This window comes from Lampetra planeri, unplaced genomic scaffold (assembly GCF_965212315.1).
Source record: "Lampetra planeri unplaced genomic scaffold, kcLamPlan1.2.h2 scaffold_1286, whole genome shotgun sequence".
In the NCBI taxonomy this organism is placed as follows: Eukaryota; Metazoa; Chordata; class Hyperoartia; order Petromyzontiformes; family Petromyzontidae; genus Lampetra; species Lampetra planeri.
The window spans coordinates 1161-22163 of NW_027614003.1; the positions used below are offsets into that span (position 1 = coordinate 1161).

A 21003-nucleotide genomic window follows, 5' to 3' on the forward strand; every position below is an offset into this window, starting at 1 on the left:
GGGCGGGTGGGTAGGTGAGTGGGTGGGTGGGTAGGTGAGTGGGTGGGTGGGTGAGTGAGTGGGTGGGTGGGTGAGTGAGTGGGTGAGTAGGTGGGTGAGTGGTTGGGAAGGTGAGTAGGTAGGTGAGTCAGTGGGTGGCTGAGTGAGTGAGTGGGTGAGTGGGTGGGTGGGGAGGTGAGTGTGTGGTTGGGTAGGTGAGTGGGTGGGTGAGATAGTGGGTGGGTAGGTGAGTGGGTGAGTGGGTGAGTTGGTATGTAGGTGTATATGAAGGTGGGTAGGTAAGTGGCTGAGTGGGTATGTGGGCGACGTGCTGGCGGGTGACTCTGCGTGTGTCTCTCTGTCTCTCTGCAGACTCTGAGGGTCTCCCCTACAACCTGTCCCAGCAGCGTCCACCAGGCAGCCTGTCCCTGCAGCGCGCACTGCAGGGACACCACCCTCAGCTGGTGGACTTTGTCAGCCGCTGCCTGCAGTACGAACCACGCTCACCCCTCGCTCACCACCACTCATCCCCACACCACTCACGCCCACTCACCACCCCAGACCTGTCAACACCTTATCAGTGTCCTACCTTACTACAGACCCAATTCAGACCTTTATTGGTCACTCACTGACCCTGATACATCTCAACGTACATCCTGCAAAGTCCCATCACAAGGAACAAACACAAACAAATAGACACAAATTGTTTTATTACCCAGAATTGAAACGGCTGCACTCCGTACGGACCTGAAAACTCAATTACCCTGTACAAGAATATCGAAAAAACCATACGGGTTGACGGATCTGCAACCCACTCACCACCCACCACCACTCCCTCCCACCCTCTCCATCCCCCCACTATCCCCCCACCTCCCACCCTGTCAAATCATCTCACCTTGCCCCTCTCACCACGTGTGCGTCTCCCCCCCCCCCACCCCTCCCTCGCTCCCTCCCCGTGCGTCTCCCAACAGATGGGATCCGAATCTCCGGATGACGCCTGAGCAGGCGCTGGCTCACAGCTGGCTACAAACCACCACCACCACCCGGGCCACCACCATCCGGGCCACCACCACCAGCAGGGCCACTCCCACCACCAGCGAGGCCACTCCCGCCACCATCGGGCCACCACCACCATCCAGGCCACCACCACCATCCAGGCCACAACCACCAGCAAGGCCACCACCACCATCCAGGCCACAACCACCAGCAAGGCCACCACCACCATCCAGGCCACCACCACCATCCAGGCCACCACCGCCAGCGAGGCCACCACCACCACCCCCACCATCACCAGCTGGGGCGACAACACCATCAGCAGCAGTGGAGGCACCACTCCTGTGCAGGGCTCTGCAGCTGCTGAGCCACGGTGAGTCTCTCTCTGTGTACCTCGCCTGGTACGCAGGAGGTCGTGGGCTCGATCCCGACCCTGATGAGACGTTAACTACCTCGCCTGGTACGGAGGGGGTCGTGGGCTCGATCCCGACCCTGATGAGACGTTAACTACCTCGCCTGGTACGCAGGAGGTCGTGGGTTCGATCCCGACCCTGATGAGATGTTAACTACCTCGCCTGGTACGCAGGAGGTCGTGGGTTCGATCCCGACCCTGATGAGACGTTAACTACCTCGCCTGGTACGCAGGAGGTCGTGGGTTCGATCCCGACCCTGATGTGATGTTAACTACCTCGCCTGGTACACAGGAGGTCGTGGGTTCGATCCCGACCCTGATGAGACGTTAACTACCTCGCCTGGTACGCAGGAGGTCGTGGGTTCGATCCCGACCCTGATGAGATGTTAACTACCTCGCCTGGTACGCAGGAGGTCGTGGGTTCGATCCCGACCCTGATGAGATGTTAACTACCTCGCCTGGTACACAGGAGGTCGTGGGTTCGATCCCGACCCTGATGAGATGTTGACTACCTCGCCTGGTACACAGGAGGTCGTGGGTTCGATCCCGACCCTGATGAGATGTTAACTAACTCGCCTGGTACGCAGGAGGTCGTGGGCTCGATCCCGACCCTGATGAGATGTTAACTAACTCGCCTGGTACGCAGGAGGTCGTGGGCTCGATCCCGACCCTGATGAGATGTTAACTACCTCGCCTGGTACACAGGAGGTCGTGGGTTCGATCCCGACCCTGATGAGATGTTAACTACCTCGCCTGGTACGCAGGAGGTCGTGGGTTCGATCCCGACCCTGATGAGATGTTAACTACCTCGCCTGGTACGCAGGAGGTCGTGGGCTCGATCCCGACACTGACGATGCCTGCTGCTGCTGCTGCTGTATATCTGCAGTCTGTGTCTCTGTCCCCGTGGTGGTCACCGCGTGGATTCTTCTCCGGGTCCTCCAGATTTCCCCCTCCACGTTTAGAATCGGCGTCACGCACTTCGAGTATTTGACTGCCGCTATGAATGGTCTACATGGGTCTATTGGTCTCTGCGGGTCTATGGGTCTCTGTGGGTCTATTGGTCTCTGCGGGTCTATGGGTCTCTGTGGGTCTATGGGTCTCTGTGGGTCTATGGGTCTCTGCGGGTCTATGGGTCTCTGCGGGTCTATGGGTCTCTGTGGGTCTATGGGTCTCTGCGGGTCTATGGGTCTCTGCGGGTCTATGGGTCTCTGTGGGTCTATGGGTCTCTGTGGGTCTATGGGTCTCTGCGGGTCTATGGGTCTCTGTGGGTCTATGGGTCTCTGTGCGTCTATGGGTCTCTGTGGGTCTATTGGTCTCTATGGGTCTATGGGTCTCTGTGGGTCTATGGGTCTCTGTGCGTCTATGGGTCTCTGTGGGTCTATGGGTCTCTGTGCGTCTATGGGTCTCTGTGGGTCTATGGGTCTATGGGTCTCTGTGCGTCTATGGGTCTCTGTGGGTCTATGGGTCTCTGTGGGTCTATGGGTCTCTGTACGTCTATGGGTCTCTGTGGGTCTATGGGTCTATGGGTCTCTGTGCGTCTATGGGTCTCTGTGGGTCTATGGGTCTCTGTGGGTCTATGGGTCTCTGTGGGTCTATGGGTCTCTGTGGGTCTATGGGTCTCTGTGGGTCTATGGGTCTCTGTGGGTCTATGGGTCTCTGTGGGTCTATGGGTCTCTGTGCGTCTATGGGTCTCTGTGGGTCTATGGGTCTCTGCGGGTCTATGGGTCTTTGTGGGTCTATGGGTCTCTGCGGGTCTATGGGTCTCTGTGCGTCTATTGGTTTCTGCGGGTCTATGGGTCTCTGTGAGTCTATGGGTCTCTGCGGGTCTATGGGTCTCTGCGGGTCTATGGGTCTCTGTGCGTCTATGGGTCTCTGTGGGTCTATGGGTCTCTGTGGGTCTATGGGTCTCTGTGGGTCTATGGGTCTCTGCGGGTCTATGGGTCTCTGTGGGTCTATGGGTCTCTGGGTCTCTGTGGGTCTATGCGGGTCTATGGGTCTCTGCGGGTCTATGGGTCTCTGTGCGTCTATGGGTCTCTGTGGGTCTATGGGTCTCTGTGGGTCTATGGGTCTCTGTGGGTCTGATTATGACGATAATGATGACAATGACGATGACGATGAGGATGACGACGACGACGACGATGACGACGATGATGACGACGACGACGATGATGACGACGATGATGACGACGACGACGACGACGATGACGACGATGACGACGATGACGACGATGGTGACGACGATGACGACGACGACGACGACGACGATGACGACGATGATGACGATGATGACGATGACGATGATGACGATGATGACGACGATGACGACGATGATGACGATGGTGACGATGATGACGATGGTGACGATGACGACGATGGTGACGACGATGACGACGACGACGACGACGACGACGACGACGACGACGACGCGCTGCTGTGGTGCTGCTGCTTCTCTCTCCACATAGCGGAGCCGGAGAAGAAGCTCCCATCGTCGTCATCATCGTCACCGCTCAGCCAGACCTTTGGAGAGACGACGGAGGTGGTGGAGACGCAGGAGAGGGAGCGAGGCGTCCTGGCGCGTGTGGGCAAGGCGCTACGCTCACTCCGCTCAGTCCGCTCGCTCCTCAGACGCCTGGTGCTCTTTGGTGGGCGGCCCACAGCAGAGTAGCGGAGTGGAGCCACACTCACCACCCACACTCACCACACTCACCACTCACACTCACTACACACACTCACCACCCACACTCACCACCCACACTCACTACCCACACTCACTACACTCACCACTCACACTCACTACCCACACTCACCACCCACACTCACTACACTCACCACCCACACTCACCACTCACACTCACCACCCACACTCACTACACTCACCACTCACACTCACTACACACACACACCACACACACTCACCACCCACACTCACTACACACACTCACCACCCACACTCACCACCCACACTCACCACCCACACTCACCACACACACTCACCACCCACACTCACCACACACACTCACCACCCACACTCACCACACACACTCACTACCCACACTCACACTCACTACACTCACCACTCACACTCACTACACACACCACACACACTCACCACCCACACTCACTACACTCACCACTCACACTCACTACACACACTCACCACCCACACTCACACTCACTACACTCACCACTCACACTCACTACACACACACACCACACACACTCAACACCCACACTCACCACCCACACTCACCACCCACACTCACCACCCACACTCACTACACTCACCACTCACACTCACTACACTCACCACTCACTACACACACTCACCACCCACACTCACCACTCACACTCACCACACACACTCACCACACACACTCACCACCCACACTCACCACTCTCACTTACTACACTCACCACTCACACTCACTACACACACTCACCACTCACACTCACCACACACTCACCACTCACACTCACCACACACACTCATCACACACACTCACCACCCACACTCACCACACTCACCACCCACACTCACTCACCACACTCACTCACCACACTCACCACCCACACTCACCACCCACACTCACCACCCACACTCACCACTCACACTCACCACACACACTCACCACTCACACTCACCACACTCACTCACCACCCACACTCACCACCCACACTCACTACACTCACCACTCACACTCACTACACACACACACCACACACACTCACCACCCACACTCACCACCCACACTCACCACCCACACTCACCACCCACACTCACTACACTCACCACTCACACTCACTACACACACACACCACACACACTCACCACCCACACTCACCACACACACTCACCACCCACACTCACTACACACACTCACCACCCACACTCACCACTCACACTCACCACACACACTCACCTCACTCACCACACACACTCACCACACTCATCACCCACACTCACCACCCACACTCACCACCCACACTCACCACCCACACTCACCACCCACACTCACCACACTCACCACCCACACTCACCACACTCACTCACCACCCACACTCACCACCCACACTCACCACCCACACTCACCACCCACACTCACCACACTCACCACACTCACCACCCACACTCACCACACTCACCACCCACACTCACCACACTCACTCACCACCCACACTCACCACCCACACTCACCACCCACACTCACCACCCACACTCACCACTCACACTCACCACCCACACTCACCACACTCACCACACTCACCACCCACACTCACCACACTCACCACACTCACCACACTCACTCACCACACACACACACACACACACACAAAACTCACCACCCACACTCACCACCCACACTCACCACCCACACTCACCACACTCACTCACCACACTCACTCACCACACTCACCATTCACACTCACCACCCACACTCACCACTCACACTCACCACCCACACTCACCACCCACACTCACCACACTCACTCACGACACACACACTCACCACCCACACTCACCACACACACTCACCACTCACACTCACCACGCACACTCACCACTCACACTCACCACACACACTCACCACACTCACTCACCACCCACACACACCACACACACACTCACCACACACACACTCACCACCCACACTCACCACACTCACTCACCACCCACACTCACCACACTCACCACCCACACTCACCACACTCACTCACCACCCACACTCACCACCCACACTCACCACACTCACCACACTCACTCACCACACTCACCACCCACACTCACCACCCACACCACCCACACTCACCACTCACACTCACCACTCACACTCACCACCCACACTCACCACTCACCACCCACACTCACCACACTCACCACACTCACCAGCCACACTCACCACCCACACTCACCACCCACACTCACCACCCACTCACCACCCACACTCACCACACTCACCACCCACACTCACCAGCCACACTCACCACCCACACTCACCACCCACACTCACCACACTCACTCACCACACTCACCACACTCACCACCCACTCACCACCCACACTCACCACACTCACCACCCACACTCACCAGCCACACTCACCACCCACACTCACCACCCACACTCACCACACTCACTCACCACACTCACTCACCACCCTCACCACACTCACCACCCACTCACCACCCACACTCACCACACTCACCACCCACACTCACTACACTCACCACCCACACTCACCACTCACACTCACCACTCACACTCACCACACACACTCACCACACTCACTCACCACCCACACACACCACACACACACTCACCACACACACACACTCACCACCCACACTCACCACACTCACTCACCACCCACACTCACCACACACACCACCCACACTCACCACCCACACTCACCACTCACACTCACCACTCACCACTCACCACCCACACTCACCACCCACTCACCACCAACACTCACCAACCACACTCACCATCCACACTCACCACCCACACTCACCACCCACACTCACCACACTCACCACCCACACTCACCACCCACACTCACCACACTCACTCACCACACTCACTCACCACCCTCACTCACCACACTCACCACCCACTCACCACCCACACTCACCACACTCACCAGCCACACTCACCACCCACACTCACCACACTCACCACCCACACTCACCACACACACTCACCACCCACACTCACCACCCACACTCACCACACACACTCACCACACACACTCACCACCCACACTCACCACCCACACTCACGACACACACTCACCAGCCACACTCACCACCCACACTCACCACACTCACCACCCACACTCACCACACACACTCCACACCCACACACACCACCCACACTCACCACCCACACTCACCACACACACTCACCACCCACACTCACCACTCACACTCACTACCCACACTCACCACACTCACCATCCACACTCACCACCCACACTCACCACCCACACTCACCACCCACACTCACCACACTCACTCACCACACTCACTCACCACCCTCACTCACCACACTCACCACCCACTCACCACCCACACTCACCACACTCACCACCCACACTCACCACCCACAATCACCACACTCACCAGCCACACTCACCACCCACACTCACCACACTCACCACCAACTCACCACCCACACTCACCACACTTACCACCCACACTCACCACACACACTCACCACCCACACTCACCACACACACTCACCACCCACACTCACCACCCACACTCACCACACACACTCACCACACACACTCACCACACTCACCACCCACACTCACGACACACACTCACCAGCCACACTCACCACCCACACTCACCACCCACACTCACCACACACACTCACCACTCACACTCACCACCCACACTCACCACCCACACTCACCACCCACACTCACCACCCACACTCACCACACACACTCACCACTCACACTCACCACCCACACTCACCACCCACACTCACCACCCACACTCACCACCCACACTCACCACCCACACTCACCACACACACTCACCACTCACACTCACCACACTCACTCACCACCCACACTCACCACCCACACTCACCACCCACACTCACCACACTCACTCACCACTCACACTCACCACCCACACTCACCACCCACACTCACCACCCACACTCACCTCACACACTCACCACACTCACTCACCACTCACACTCACCACACGCACTCACCACCCACACTCACCACACTCACCACTCACACTCACCACACACACTCACCACCCACATTCACTCACCACTCACACTCACCACACGCACTCACCACCCGCACTCACCACACACACTCACCACCCACACTCACCACACACACTCACCACCCACACTCACCACACTCACCACTCACACTCACCACACTCACCACCCACACTCACCACCCACACTCACCACCCACACTCACCACACACACTCACCACCCACACTCACCACACTCACCACTCACACTCACCACCCACACTCACCACCCACACTCACCACCCACACTCACCACCCACACTCACCACCCACACTCACCACCCACACTCACCACCCACACACACTCACCACCCACACTCACCACCCACACTCACAACACCACACTCACCACCCACACTCACCACCCACACTCACCACCCACACTCACCACCCACACTCACCACCCACACACACTCACCACCCACACTCACCACCCACACTCACAACATCACACTCACCCCCTACACTCACCCCACCACACTCACCACACCACCCCACCACACCACACTCAACACCCACACTCACCACACCACACCACACTCACCACACCACACTCACCACACTCACCACACTCACCACCCACACTCACCACCCACACACACTCACCACCCACACTCACCACCCACACTCACAACACCACACTCACCCCCTACACTCACCACACCACACTCACCACACCACCCCACCACACCACACTGAACACCCACACTCACCACACCACACCACACTCACCACACCACACTCACCACACTCACCACACTCACCACCCAATGGACTAGAGCCTGCCTAGCCACGTGCCCGTGTGAAGAGTTAGGATCGAGATAAGATAAAGTTATAATGTAATAATGTGTACATATACATCTAGACCATTGTTTGTTTATCGATTGTTGTTGCTAATAAATAAGCGGACTCAACAGAACGTTGCAATTGTGTCCGTGACCTCCTCCTGCACCTAGCCTGGCACAGCAGTCAACCCATGGCACCTGCTGGGTCTGTCACGTGGCCTCCTCCTGCACCTAGCCTGGCACAGCAGTCAACCCATGGCACCTGCTGGGTCTGTCACGTGACCTCCTCCTCCTGCACCTAGCCTGGCACAGCAGTCAACCCATGGCATCTGCTGGGTCTGTCACGTGACCTCCTCCTCCTGCACCTAGCCTGGCACAGCAGTCAACCCATGGCACCTGCTGGGTCTGTCACGTGACCTCCTCCTCCTGCACCTAGCCTGGCACAGCAGTCAACCCATGGCATCTGCTGGGTTTGTCACGTGACCTCCTCCTCCTGCACCTAGCCTGGCACAGCAGTCAACCCATGGCACCTGCTGGGTCTGTCACGTGGCCTCCTCCTGCACCTAGCCTGGCACAGCAGTCAACCCATGGCATCTGCTGGGTCTGTCACGTGACCTCCTCCTCCTGCACCTAGCCTGGCACAGCAGTCAACCAATGGCACCTGCTGGGTCTGTCCCGTGACCTCCTCCTGCACCTAGCCTGGCACAGCAGTCAACCCATGGCACCTGCTGGGTCTGTCCCGTGACCTCCTCCTCCTGCACCTAGCCTGGCACAGCAGTCAACCCATGGCACCTGCTGGGTCTGTCCCGTGACCTCCTGCACCTAGCCTAGTGATACATAGAGACCCTTAGCGACCCACAGAGACACAGAGACCCATAGAGACACACACACACAGATACATAGAGACCCACAGACACCCAGAGAGGCATACACAGAGACCCATAGAGATACATAGAGACCGATAGAAACACACAGAGATCCAGGTATACACAGAGACCCATAGAAACACACAGATACCCATAATGATACATAGAGACCCATAGAGATACATGGAGACCGATAGAGACACACAGATATCCAGGGAAACGCAGAGACCCATAGAGACCCAGAGTGTTACATAGAGACCCAAAAAGATATATAGAGACACAGAGACCCAAAGTAATGCATAGAGACTCATAGAGATACATAGAAACCCATATAAATACACAGATAATCGTAAAGACAAAGACCCATAGAAATACATAGATACCCATAGAGACACACAGATCCATAGATATACATAGGGACCCACAGACACCCAGAGAGACACACACAGAGAGCCACAAAGATACTAAACTAAATAATTTAAATGTTACCAGGTAAGGAGCTATGTAGCGCTGGCTATTACAAATGATAGAAGCTCAACTAAGTTGTTGATAACATCATCATCATCATCGTGTGGAAATGTAGAGACACCCACAGAGTCTCAGACTCACCACACAGAGACCCACACACTCACCACAGAGACTCACACACTCACCAAAGAAACCACACTCACCACACAGAGACCCACAGACCCATTACACAGAGATCCAAAAACTCACCTGACACAGAGACCCACAGACTCACCAGAGACCCACAGACTCACCACACAGAGACCCACAGACTCACCACACAGAGACCCACAGACTCACCACACAGACCCACACACTCACCTCACACAGAGACCCGCAGACTCACCACACAGACTCACCACACACAGACTCACCACACAGAGACCCACAGACTCACCACACATAGACCCACAGACTCACCACACAGACTCACCACCCACAGACTCGCCACACACAGACACCCACAGACTCACCACACAGAGACTCACCACACACAGACTCACCACACAGAGACCCACAGACTCACCTCACAGAGACCCACAGACTCACCTCACAGAGACTCACCACACAGAGACCCACAGACTCACCTCACAGAGACCCACAGACTCACCACACAGACTCACCACCCACAGACTCACCACACACCGACACCCACAGACTCACCACACAGAGACTCACCACACACAGACTCACCACACAGAGACCCACAGACTCACCACAGAGACCCACAGACTCACCACACAGAGACCCACAGACACACCACACAGACTCACCACACAGACTCACCACACAGACTCACCACACACAGACACCCACAGACTCACCACACAGAGACTCACCACACACAGACTCACCACACAGAGACTCACCACACACAGACTCACCACACAGAGACACACAGACTCACCACACAGAGACCCACAGACTCACCACACAGAGACCCGTAGACTCACCACACAGAGACCCACAGACCCATCACACAGAGATTCACAAACTCACCACACACAGACACCGACAGACTCACCTCACAGAGACCCACAGACTCACCACACAGAGACCCAAAGACACCTCACACAGAGACCCACAGACTCACCACACAGAGACCCACAGACTCACCTCACACAGAGACCCACATACTCACCACACAGAGACCCACAGACTCACCACACAGAGACTCACAGATTCACCACACAGAGACCCACAGACTCACCACACAGAGACCCATAGACTCACACACAGAGACCAACAGACTCACCACACACAGACCCACAGACTCACCACACAGAGACCCACAGACTCACCTCACACCGAGACCCACAGACTCACCACACAGAGACCCACAGACTCACCTCACACCGAGACCCACAAACTCACCTCACACAGAGACCCACAAACTCACCTCACACAGAGACCCACAAACTCACCTCACACAGACACTCACAGACTCACACAGAGACCCACAGACTCACCACACAGAGACCCACAGACTCACCACACCGAGACCCACAGACTCACACAGAGACACACAAACTCACCTCACACAGAGACCGACAGACTCACCTCACAGAGACCCACAGACTCACCACACAGAGACCCAAAGACACCTCACACAGAGACCCACAGACTCACCACACAGAGACCCACAGACTCACCTCACACAGAGACCCACATACTCACCACACAGAGACCCACAGACTCACCACACAGAGACCCACAGATTCACCACACAGAGACCCACAGACTCACCACACAGAGACCCATAGACTCACACACAGAGACCAACAGACTCACCACACACAGACCCACAGACTCACCACACAGAGACCCACAGACTCACCACACAGAGACCCACAGACTCACCTCACACCGAGACCCACAGACTCACCACACAGAGACCCACAGACTCACCTCACACCGAGACCCACAAACTCACCTCACACAGAGACCCACAAACTCACCTCACACAGAGACCCACAAACTCACCTCACACAGACACCCACAGACTCACACAGAGACCCACAGACTCACCACACAGAGACCCACAGACTCACCACACCGAGACCCACAGACTCACACAGAGACACACAAACTCACCTCACACAGAGACCCACAGACTCACCACACACAGACACCCACAGACTCACCTCACACAGACTCACCACACACAGACACACACAGAGACCCACAGACTCACCTCACAGAGATCCACAAACTCACCTCACACACACACAGAGACCCACAGACTCACCACACAGACTCACCACTCAGACTCACCACACACAGACACCCACAGACTCACCTCACACAGACTCACCAGACATAGACACACACAGAGACCCACAGACTCACCACACACAGAGACCCACAAACTCACCTCACACAGAGACCCACAGACTCACCTCACACAGAGACCCACAGACTCACCACACAAAGACCCACAGACTCACCACACAGAGACCCACAGACTCACCACACAGAGACCCACAGACTCACCTCACACAGAGACCCACAGACTCACCACACAGAGACCCACAGACTCACCTCACACAGAGCCCCACAGACTCACCATAGAGACCCACAGACTCACCACACAGAGACCCACAGACTCACCACACATAGACCCACAGACTCACCACACAGACCCACACACTCACCTCACACAGAGACCCGCAGACTCACCACACAGACTCACCACACACAGACTCACCACACAGAGACCCACAGACTCACCACACAGAGACTCACCACACACAGACTCACCACACAGAGACCCACAGACTCACCTCACAGAGACCCACAGACTCACAATACAGACTCACCACACAGACTCACCACCCACAGACTCGCCACACACAGACACCCACAGACTCACCACACAGAGACTCACCACACACAGACTCACCACACAGAGACCCACAGACTCACCTCACAGAGACCCACAGACTCACAATACAGACTCACCACACAGACTCACCACCCACAGACTCACCACACACAGACACCCACAGACTCACCACACAGAGACTCACCACACAGAGACCCACAGACTCACCTCACAGAGACCCACAGACTCACCACACAGACTCACCACCCACAGACTCACCACACACCGACACCCACAGACTCACCACACAGAGACTCACCACACACAGACTCACCACACAGAGACCCACAGACTCACCACAGAGACCCACAGACTCACCACACAGAGACCCACAGACACACCACACAGACTCACCACACAGACTCACCACACAGACTCACCACACACAGACACCCACAGACTCACCACACAGAGACTCACCACACACAGACTCACCACACAGAGACTCACCACACACAGACTCACCACACAGAGACACACAGACTCACCACACAGAGACCCACAGACTCACCACACAGAGACCCGTAGACTCACCACACAGAGACCCACAGACCCATCACACAGAGATTCACAAACTCACCACACACAGACACCGACAGACTCACCTCACAGAGACCCACAGACTCACCACACAGAGACCCAAAGACACCTCACACAGAGACCCACAGACTCACCACACAGAGACCCACAGACTCACCTCACACAGAGACCCACATACTCACCACACAGAGACCCACAGACTCACCACACAGAGACCCACAGATTCACCACACAGAGACCCACAGACTCACCACACAGAGACCCATAGACTCACACACAGAGACCAACAGACTCACCACACACAGACCCACAGACTCACCACACAGAGACCCACAGACTCACCACACAGAGACCCACAGACTCACCTCACACCGAGACCCACAGACTCACCACACAGAGACCCACAGACTCACCTCACACCGAGACCCACAAACTCACCTCACACAGAGACCCACAAACTCACCTCACACAGAGACCCACAAACTCACCTCACACAGACACCCACAGACTCACACAGAGACCCACAGACTCACCACACAGAGACCCACAGACTCACCACACCGAGACCCACAGACTCACACAGAGACACACAAACTCACCTCACACAGAGACCGACAGACTCACCTCACAGAGACCCACAGACTCACCACACAGAGACCCAAAGACACCTCACACAGAGACCCACAGACTCACCACACAGAGACCCACAGACTCACCTCACACAGAGACCCACATACTCACCACACAGAGACCCACAGACTCACCACACAGAGACCCACAGATTCACCACACAGAGACCCACAGACTCACCACACAGAGACCCATAGACTCACACACAGAGACCAACAGACTCACCACACACAGACCCACAGACTCACCACACAGAGACCCACAGACTCACCACACAGAGACCCACAGACTCACCTCACACCGAGACCCACAGACTCACCACACAGAGACCCACAGACTCACCTCACACCGAGACCCACAAACTCACCTCACACAGAGACCCACAAACTCACCTCACACAGAGACCCACAAACTCACCTCACACAGACACCCACAGACTCACACAGAGACCCACAGACTCACCACACAGAGACCCACAGACTCACCACACCGAGACCCACAGACTCACACAGAGACACACAAACTCACCTCACACAGAGACCCACAGACTCACCACACACAGAAACCCACAGACTCACCTCACACAGACTCACCACACACAGACACACACAGAGACCCACAGACTCACCTCACAGAGATCCACAAACTCACCTCACACACACACAGAGACCCACAGACTCACCACACAGACTCACCACTCAGACTCACCACACACAGACACCCACAGACTCACCTCACACAGACTCACCAGACATAGACACACACAGAGACCCACAGACTCACCACACACAGAGACCCACAAACTCACCTCACACAGAGACCCACAGACTCACCTCACACAGAGACCCACAGACTCACCACACAAAGACCCACAGACTCACCACACAGAGACCCACAGACTCACCACACAGAGACCCACAGACTCACCTCACACAGAGACCCACAGACTCACCACACAGAGACCCACAGACTCACCTCACACAGAGCCCCACAGACTCACCATAGAGACCCACAGACTCACCACACAGAGACCCACAGACTCACCACACCGACTCACCTCACACAGAGACCCACAGACTCTCAACACACTTAGACCCATAGACTCATCACACACAGAGACACACAGACTCACCACACAGAGACCCACAGACTCACCACACATAGACCCATAGACTCACCACACAGAGACCCACAGACTCACCACACAGAGACCCACAGATTCACCACACAGAGACCCACAGACTCACCAAACAGAGACCCATAGACTCACCACACAGAGACCCACAGACTCACCTCACACAGAGACCCACAGACTCACCTCACACAGAGACCCACAAACTCACCACACAGACAAACTCACCTCACACAGACTCACCAAACAGAGACCCACAGACTCACCACACAGAGACCCACAGACTCACCACACAGAGACCCACAGACTCACCAAACAGAGACCCATAGACTCACACACAGAGACCTACAGACTCACCACAAACAGACCCACAGACTCACCACACAGAGACCAACAGACTCACCACACAGAGACCCACAGACTCACCACACACAGAGACCCACAAACTCACCTCACACAGAGACCCACAAACTCACCTCACACAAAGACCCACAGACTCACCAAACAGAGACCCACAGACTCACCACACCGAGACCAACAGACTCACACAGAGACACACAAACTCACCTCACACAGAGACCCACAGACTCACCTCACACAGACTCACCACACACAGACACACACAGATACCCACAGACTCACCACACAGACTCACCACTCAGACTCACCACACACAGACACCCACAGACTCACCTCACACAGACACACCACACACAGACACACCACACACATACACACACAGATACCCACAGACTCACCACACACAGAGACCCACAGACTCACCTCACACAGAGCCCCGTGGAGACTTCTTCAGGCTGAGTAGACCTCGAGGAGGCCCAGACAGGCTTCAGATTTTTCCCGCCATTCGCCCCGACCGGAAGCGGAAGTAGAAGCTGGGGGTGGAGGTGGGGGGGCGGGGGCGCCCAAAGAGGAGGGGCGGGAGGCGACTTCCGGGGGGGGGGGGGCGTGGTCACGCGCTTTGACGTCACTTCGATGGGCGTGGCTAAAGGGGGCGTGGTCACGTACCTCGCACTGAGACGTCACCGGTGACGTCGCAATCACCACGTGCTTCCTGAAGGAGACGGCAGCTTCTTACACTTGCAGCTGCTGCAGCTTCGTCATCGTCGCCTTTCGAACGACTTCTGCTGAAGCCATCCGAGCGAAACGTTTGACGAGGTGAGTTTTGTGGGTTCGTGGTGAGTGTGTGGGTCCGTGTTGTGGGTTCGTGGTGAGTGTGTGGGTCCGTGTTGTGGGTTCGTGGTGAGTGTGTGGGTCTGTGTTGTGGGTTCGTGGTGAGTGTGTGGTGAGTTTTGTGGGTTCGTGGTGAGTGTGTGGGTTTGTGGTGAGTGTGTGGTGAGTGTTGTGGGTTTGTGGTGAGTGTGTGGGTCCGTGTTGTGGGTGCATGGTGAGTTTTGTGGGTTCGTGGTGAGTGTGTGGTGAGTGTTGTGGGTTTGTGGTGAGTGTGTGGGTCTGTGTTGTGGGTGCATGGTGAGTTTTGTGCGTTCGTGGTGAGAATGTGGGTTCATGGTGAGTGTGTGGTGAGTGTGTGGGTCCGTTTTGTGGGTTCGAGGTGAGTGTGTGGGTCCGTGTTGTGGGTTCGTGGTGAGTTTGTGGGTCCGTGTTGTGGGTTCCTGGTGAGTGTGTGGGTCCGTTTTGGGTCCGTGGAGAGTGTGTGGGTCCGTGTTGTGGGTCCGTGGTGAGTGTGTAGGTCCGTGTTGTGGGTGCGTGGTGAGTGTGTGGGTCCGTGTTGTGGGTTCGAGGTGAGTGTGTGCGTCCGTGTTGTGAGCTCGTGGTGAGGATGGGGGTTCGTGGTGAGAATGGTGGGTTCCTGGTAGGGGAATGTGGGACAGTGGTGAGGATGTGAGTCCGTGTTGTGACTCTCTACACCATCTCCACCCCCCTTCCCCCCCTCCCACAGCTTTCCACACAGAGACCTTGGAGACTGCTACGTGAGAGAAGCCACTCTGAGCATCAACGCCATGGAGGTACGCATGGGCCCCTACTCTCGACTTACGAACACCACCCACACTCACAAACACCACCCACACTTACGAACACCACCATCCCGTATGAACACCACCAGCACTAAACTGGCCCTGGGCCTCCCCCAGGTCGACTCAGCCTTAAATGAGTACCTGGTGCGGTGTGTAAACATCGCCACTGGGGAGACAAAGGCGGTCGGGCGTGGTGCTGGCCACCCACCCCCTCGTGTGCCGTGCCGGCCTTCATAGGTGCTACTCGCTAACAGCACTTGCCCCTACAGTCTGTTGAGGCTACACGGGGGATCTTCATCTTTGTCTTTGTGCGTGCAGACGAGCCAAGCTGGAGCGAGGAGGAGGGAGGGAGTCTCTGGCAACACGTGGAGCGCGCTGTCCGCAGCCGGCACCGGCCCCATCCGCAGCAAATCGCCTCGAGGTGAGAACAGCAGTGAGAGCAAACGTGGCCACGGTGAATGGGGGTGGGGGGGGAAGTCACTACCGCCATGTTGCATGGGGGACTTCACGGCGGCCATGTTGCATGGGGTACATCACTACGGCCATGTTACGTGGGGGATTTCACTACGGCCATGTTGCATGGGGTACATCACTACGGCCATGTTGCATGGGGGACGTCACTATGGCCATGTTACGTGGGGGATTTCACGGCGGCCATGATGCATGGGGGTCTTTAGGGCGGCCATGTTGCATGAGGGATGTCATGATAGCCATGTTGCATGGGGGATGTCACGGCAGCCATGTTGCATGGGGGACTTCATTGCGGCCATGTTGCAAGGAGGATTTTATTGCGGCCATGTTGCATGGGGGATGTCATTGCGGCCATGTTGCATGGGGGAATTCATGGTGGCCATGTTGCATGGGGGATGTCATGATAGCCATGTTGCATGGGGGATGTCACGGCAGCCATGTTGCATGGGGGACTTCATTGCGGCCATGTTGCAAGGAGGATTTTATTGCGGCCATGTTGCATGGGGGATGTCACGGCAGCCATATTGCACGGGGGTTGTCATGGCGGCCATGTTGCATGGGGGATGTCATGGCAGCCATGTTGCATGGGGGTTGTCATGGCGGCCATGTTGCATGGGGGATGTCATGGCGGCCATGTTGCATGGGGGATGTCACGGTGGCCATGTTGCATGGGGGATGTCATGGCGGCCATGTTGCATGGGGGATGTCATGGCAGCCATGTTGCATGGGGGTTGTCATGGCGGCCATGTTGCATGGGGGTTGTCATGGCGGCCATGTTGCATGGGGGATGTCATGGCGGCCATGTTGCATGGGTATTTGGCTGCTGCTATATATTTGCACGTGGTGAAGATGACGATTTCAGCCACTTGGGTGGAGTCTTACCTGCCAAGATAAAAAATATATAGTTTAATCTAGATTTGAAGTTTTCATGACTGCAGGGATCCATTCTTTCGGCAAAGCCATTCCTGCACCGAAATAACAAAAGAGTTTATATAGTTTAGTTTTAGTATGGGTCTCTGTGGGTCTTCATGGTTCGATATGAACATGGATCTCTGTGGGTCTCTATGGATCTATGAGTATAGGTCTCTATGGTTCTATATGGGTATGGGTCTCTATGGTTCTATATGAGTATGGGTCTCTATGGTTCTATATGAGTATGGGTCTCTATGGTTCTATGAGTATGGGTCTCTATGGTTCTATATGAGTATGGGTCTCTATGGTTCTATATGAGTATGGGTCTCTATGGATCTATATGAGTATGGGTCTCTATGGTTCTATATGAGTATGGGTCTCTATGGTTCTATATGAGTATGGGTCTCTATGGTTCTATATGAGTATGGGTCTCTATGGTTCTATATGAGTATGGGTCTCTGTGGTTCTATATGAGTATGGGTCTCTATGGTTCTATATGAGTATGGGTCTCTGTGGTTCTATATGAGTATGGGTCTCTATGGTTCTATATGAGTATGGGTCTCTGTGGTTCTATATGAGTATGGGTCTCTATGGTTCTATATGAGTATGATTCTCTATTGACCTATATGAGTATCGGTCTCTATGGTCCTATATGAGTTTGGGTTTCTGTGGGTCTCTGTGGGTCTGAGTGGAGTGATGAGTCTCCACGTGATGATGACGATGTAGCTCTAGCGGGGGCCTTACCTGGCATGTAAACAAAACAGAAATAGTTCAAAGTTTAAGTTGTTGTTGTTGTCACGTGTGCAGCGATCCTGGATCTCTTTGGGCCTCATCTGAGTCATCGCCAAAAGCTGGAGCTGGCGGCCATGGAACAAGTCTGGTTCTTCACTGTCGACGACAGCAACGACGATGGCTACGACGACGAAAACGACAACTACATGCATGTGAGTCTCACAGAGACACCCATAGAGGCCCACAGAGACCCACTCCCATTGAGACCCACAGAGACACCCACAGAGACCCACTCCCATTGAGACCCACAGAGACACCCTTAGAGACCCACAGAGACCCACAGAGACACCCACAGAGACCCACTCCCATTGAGACCCACAGAGACCCACTCCCATTGAGACCCACAGAGACACCCATAGAGACCCACAGAGACCCACTACCATTGAGACCCACAGAGACCCACTCCCATTGAGACCCACAGAGACACCCATAGAGACCCACAGAGACCCACAAAGACCCACTCCCATTGAGACCCACAGAGACACCCATAGAGACCCACAGAGACCCACTCCCATTGAGACCCACAGAGACACCCATAGAGACCCACAGAGACATCCATAGAGACCCACAGAGACCCACTCCCATTGAGACCCACAGAGACACCCTTAGAGACCCACAGAGACCCACAGAGACACCCACAGAGACACCCACAGAGACCCACAGAGACCCACTCCCATTGAGACCCACAGAGACACCCATAGAGACCCACAGAGACCCACTCCCATTGAGACCCACAGAGACACCCATAGAGACCCACAGAGACCCACAAAGACCCACTCCCATTGAGACCCACAGAGACCCACAGAGACCCAAAGAGACACCCACAGAGACCCACAGAGACCCACTCCCATTGAGACCCACAGAGGCACCCAAAGAGACACCATTAGACACCCACAGAGGTTTTTATTGGGTTAGAAGGCATGATTATAAACGTGTAATCTCGATTTAAAGCTTTCATGACTGCATGGATTCATATTCTTGGTTCTTTCGGTAAAGTCACGTAGAAGGGAAATAATACAATTATAAAATTTATAAAAATAAAACATAATAGGACAAAATTCTCACTGAAAATGTTATCCTATTGTGTTTTCTTTTTATTATTTTATTATTTCCCTTCTACGTGACTTTACCGAAAGAACCAAGAATATAAATGTGTAATCATTAAACCGGCCACCACCACCAAACAAAGTCAGTTAAGGTTTTGTGTTGCGAGTTTCTGGGGTTCTCTGTGGGTGCCTAATGATCTGTGTGGGTCTTTATTGTTCTGGGTGTATGTGGGTCTCTGTGGATCTCTCAGGATCTGGGTCTCTGTGTA

General features: G+C 55.2%; 1 long non-coding RNA gene across 1 annotated transcript; it reads left to right on the forward strand.

Annotated features, from left to right (window-relative positions):
- Window positions 1-16601: 16601 nt before the first annotated feature.
- Window positions 16602-17934, forward strand: LOC144739069 (uncharacterized). Its single transcript, XR_013589345.1, has 3 exons — window positions 16602-16695; window positions 17438-17504; window positions 17832-17934. It is a non-coding gene; the product is annotated as an uncharacterized LOC144739069 (long non-coding RNA).
- Window positions 17935-21003: the final 3069 nt, after the last annotated feature.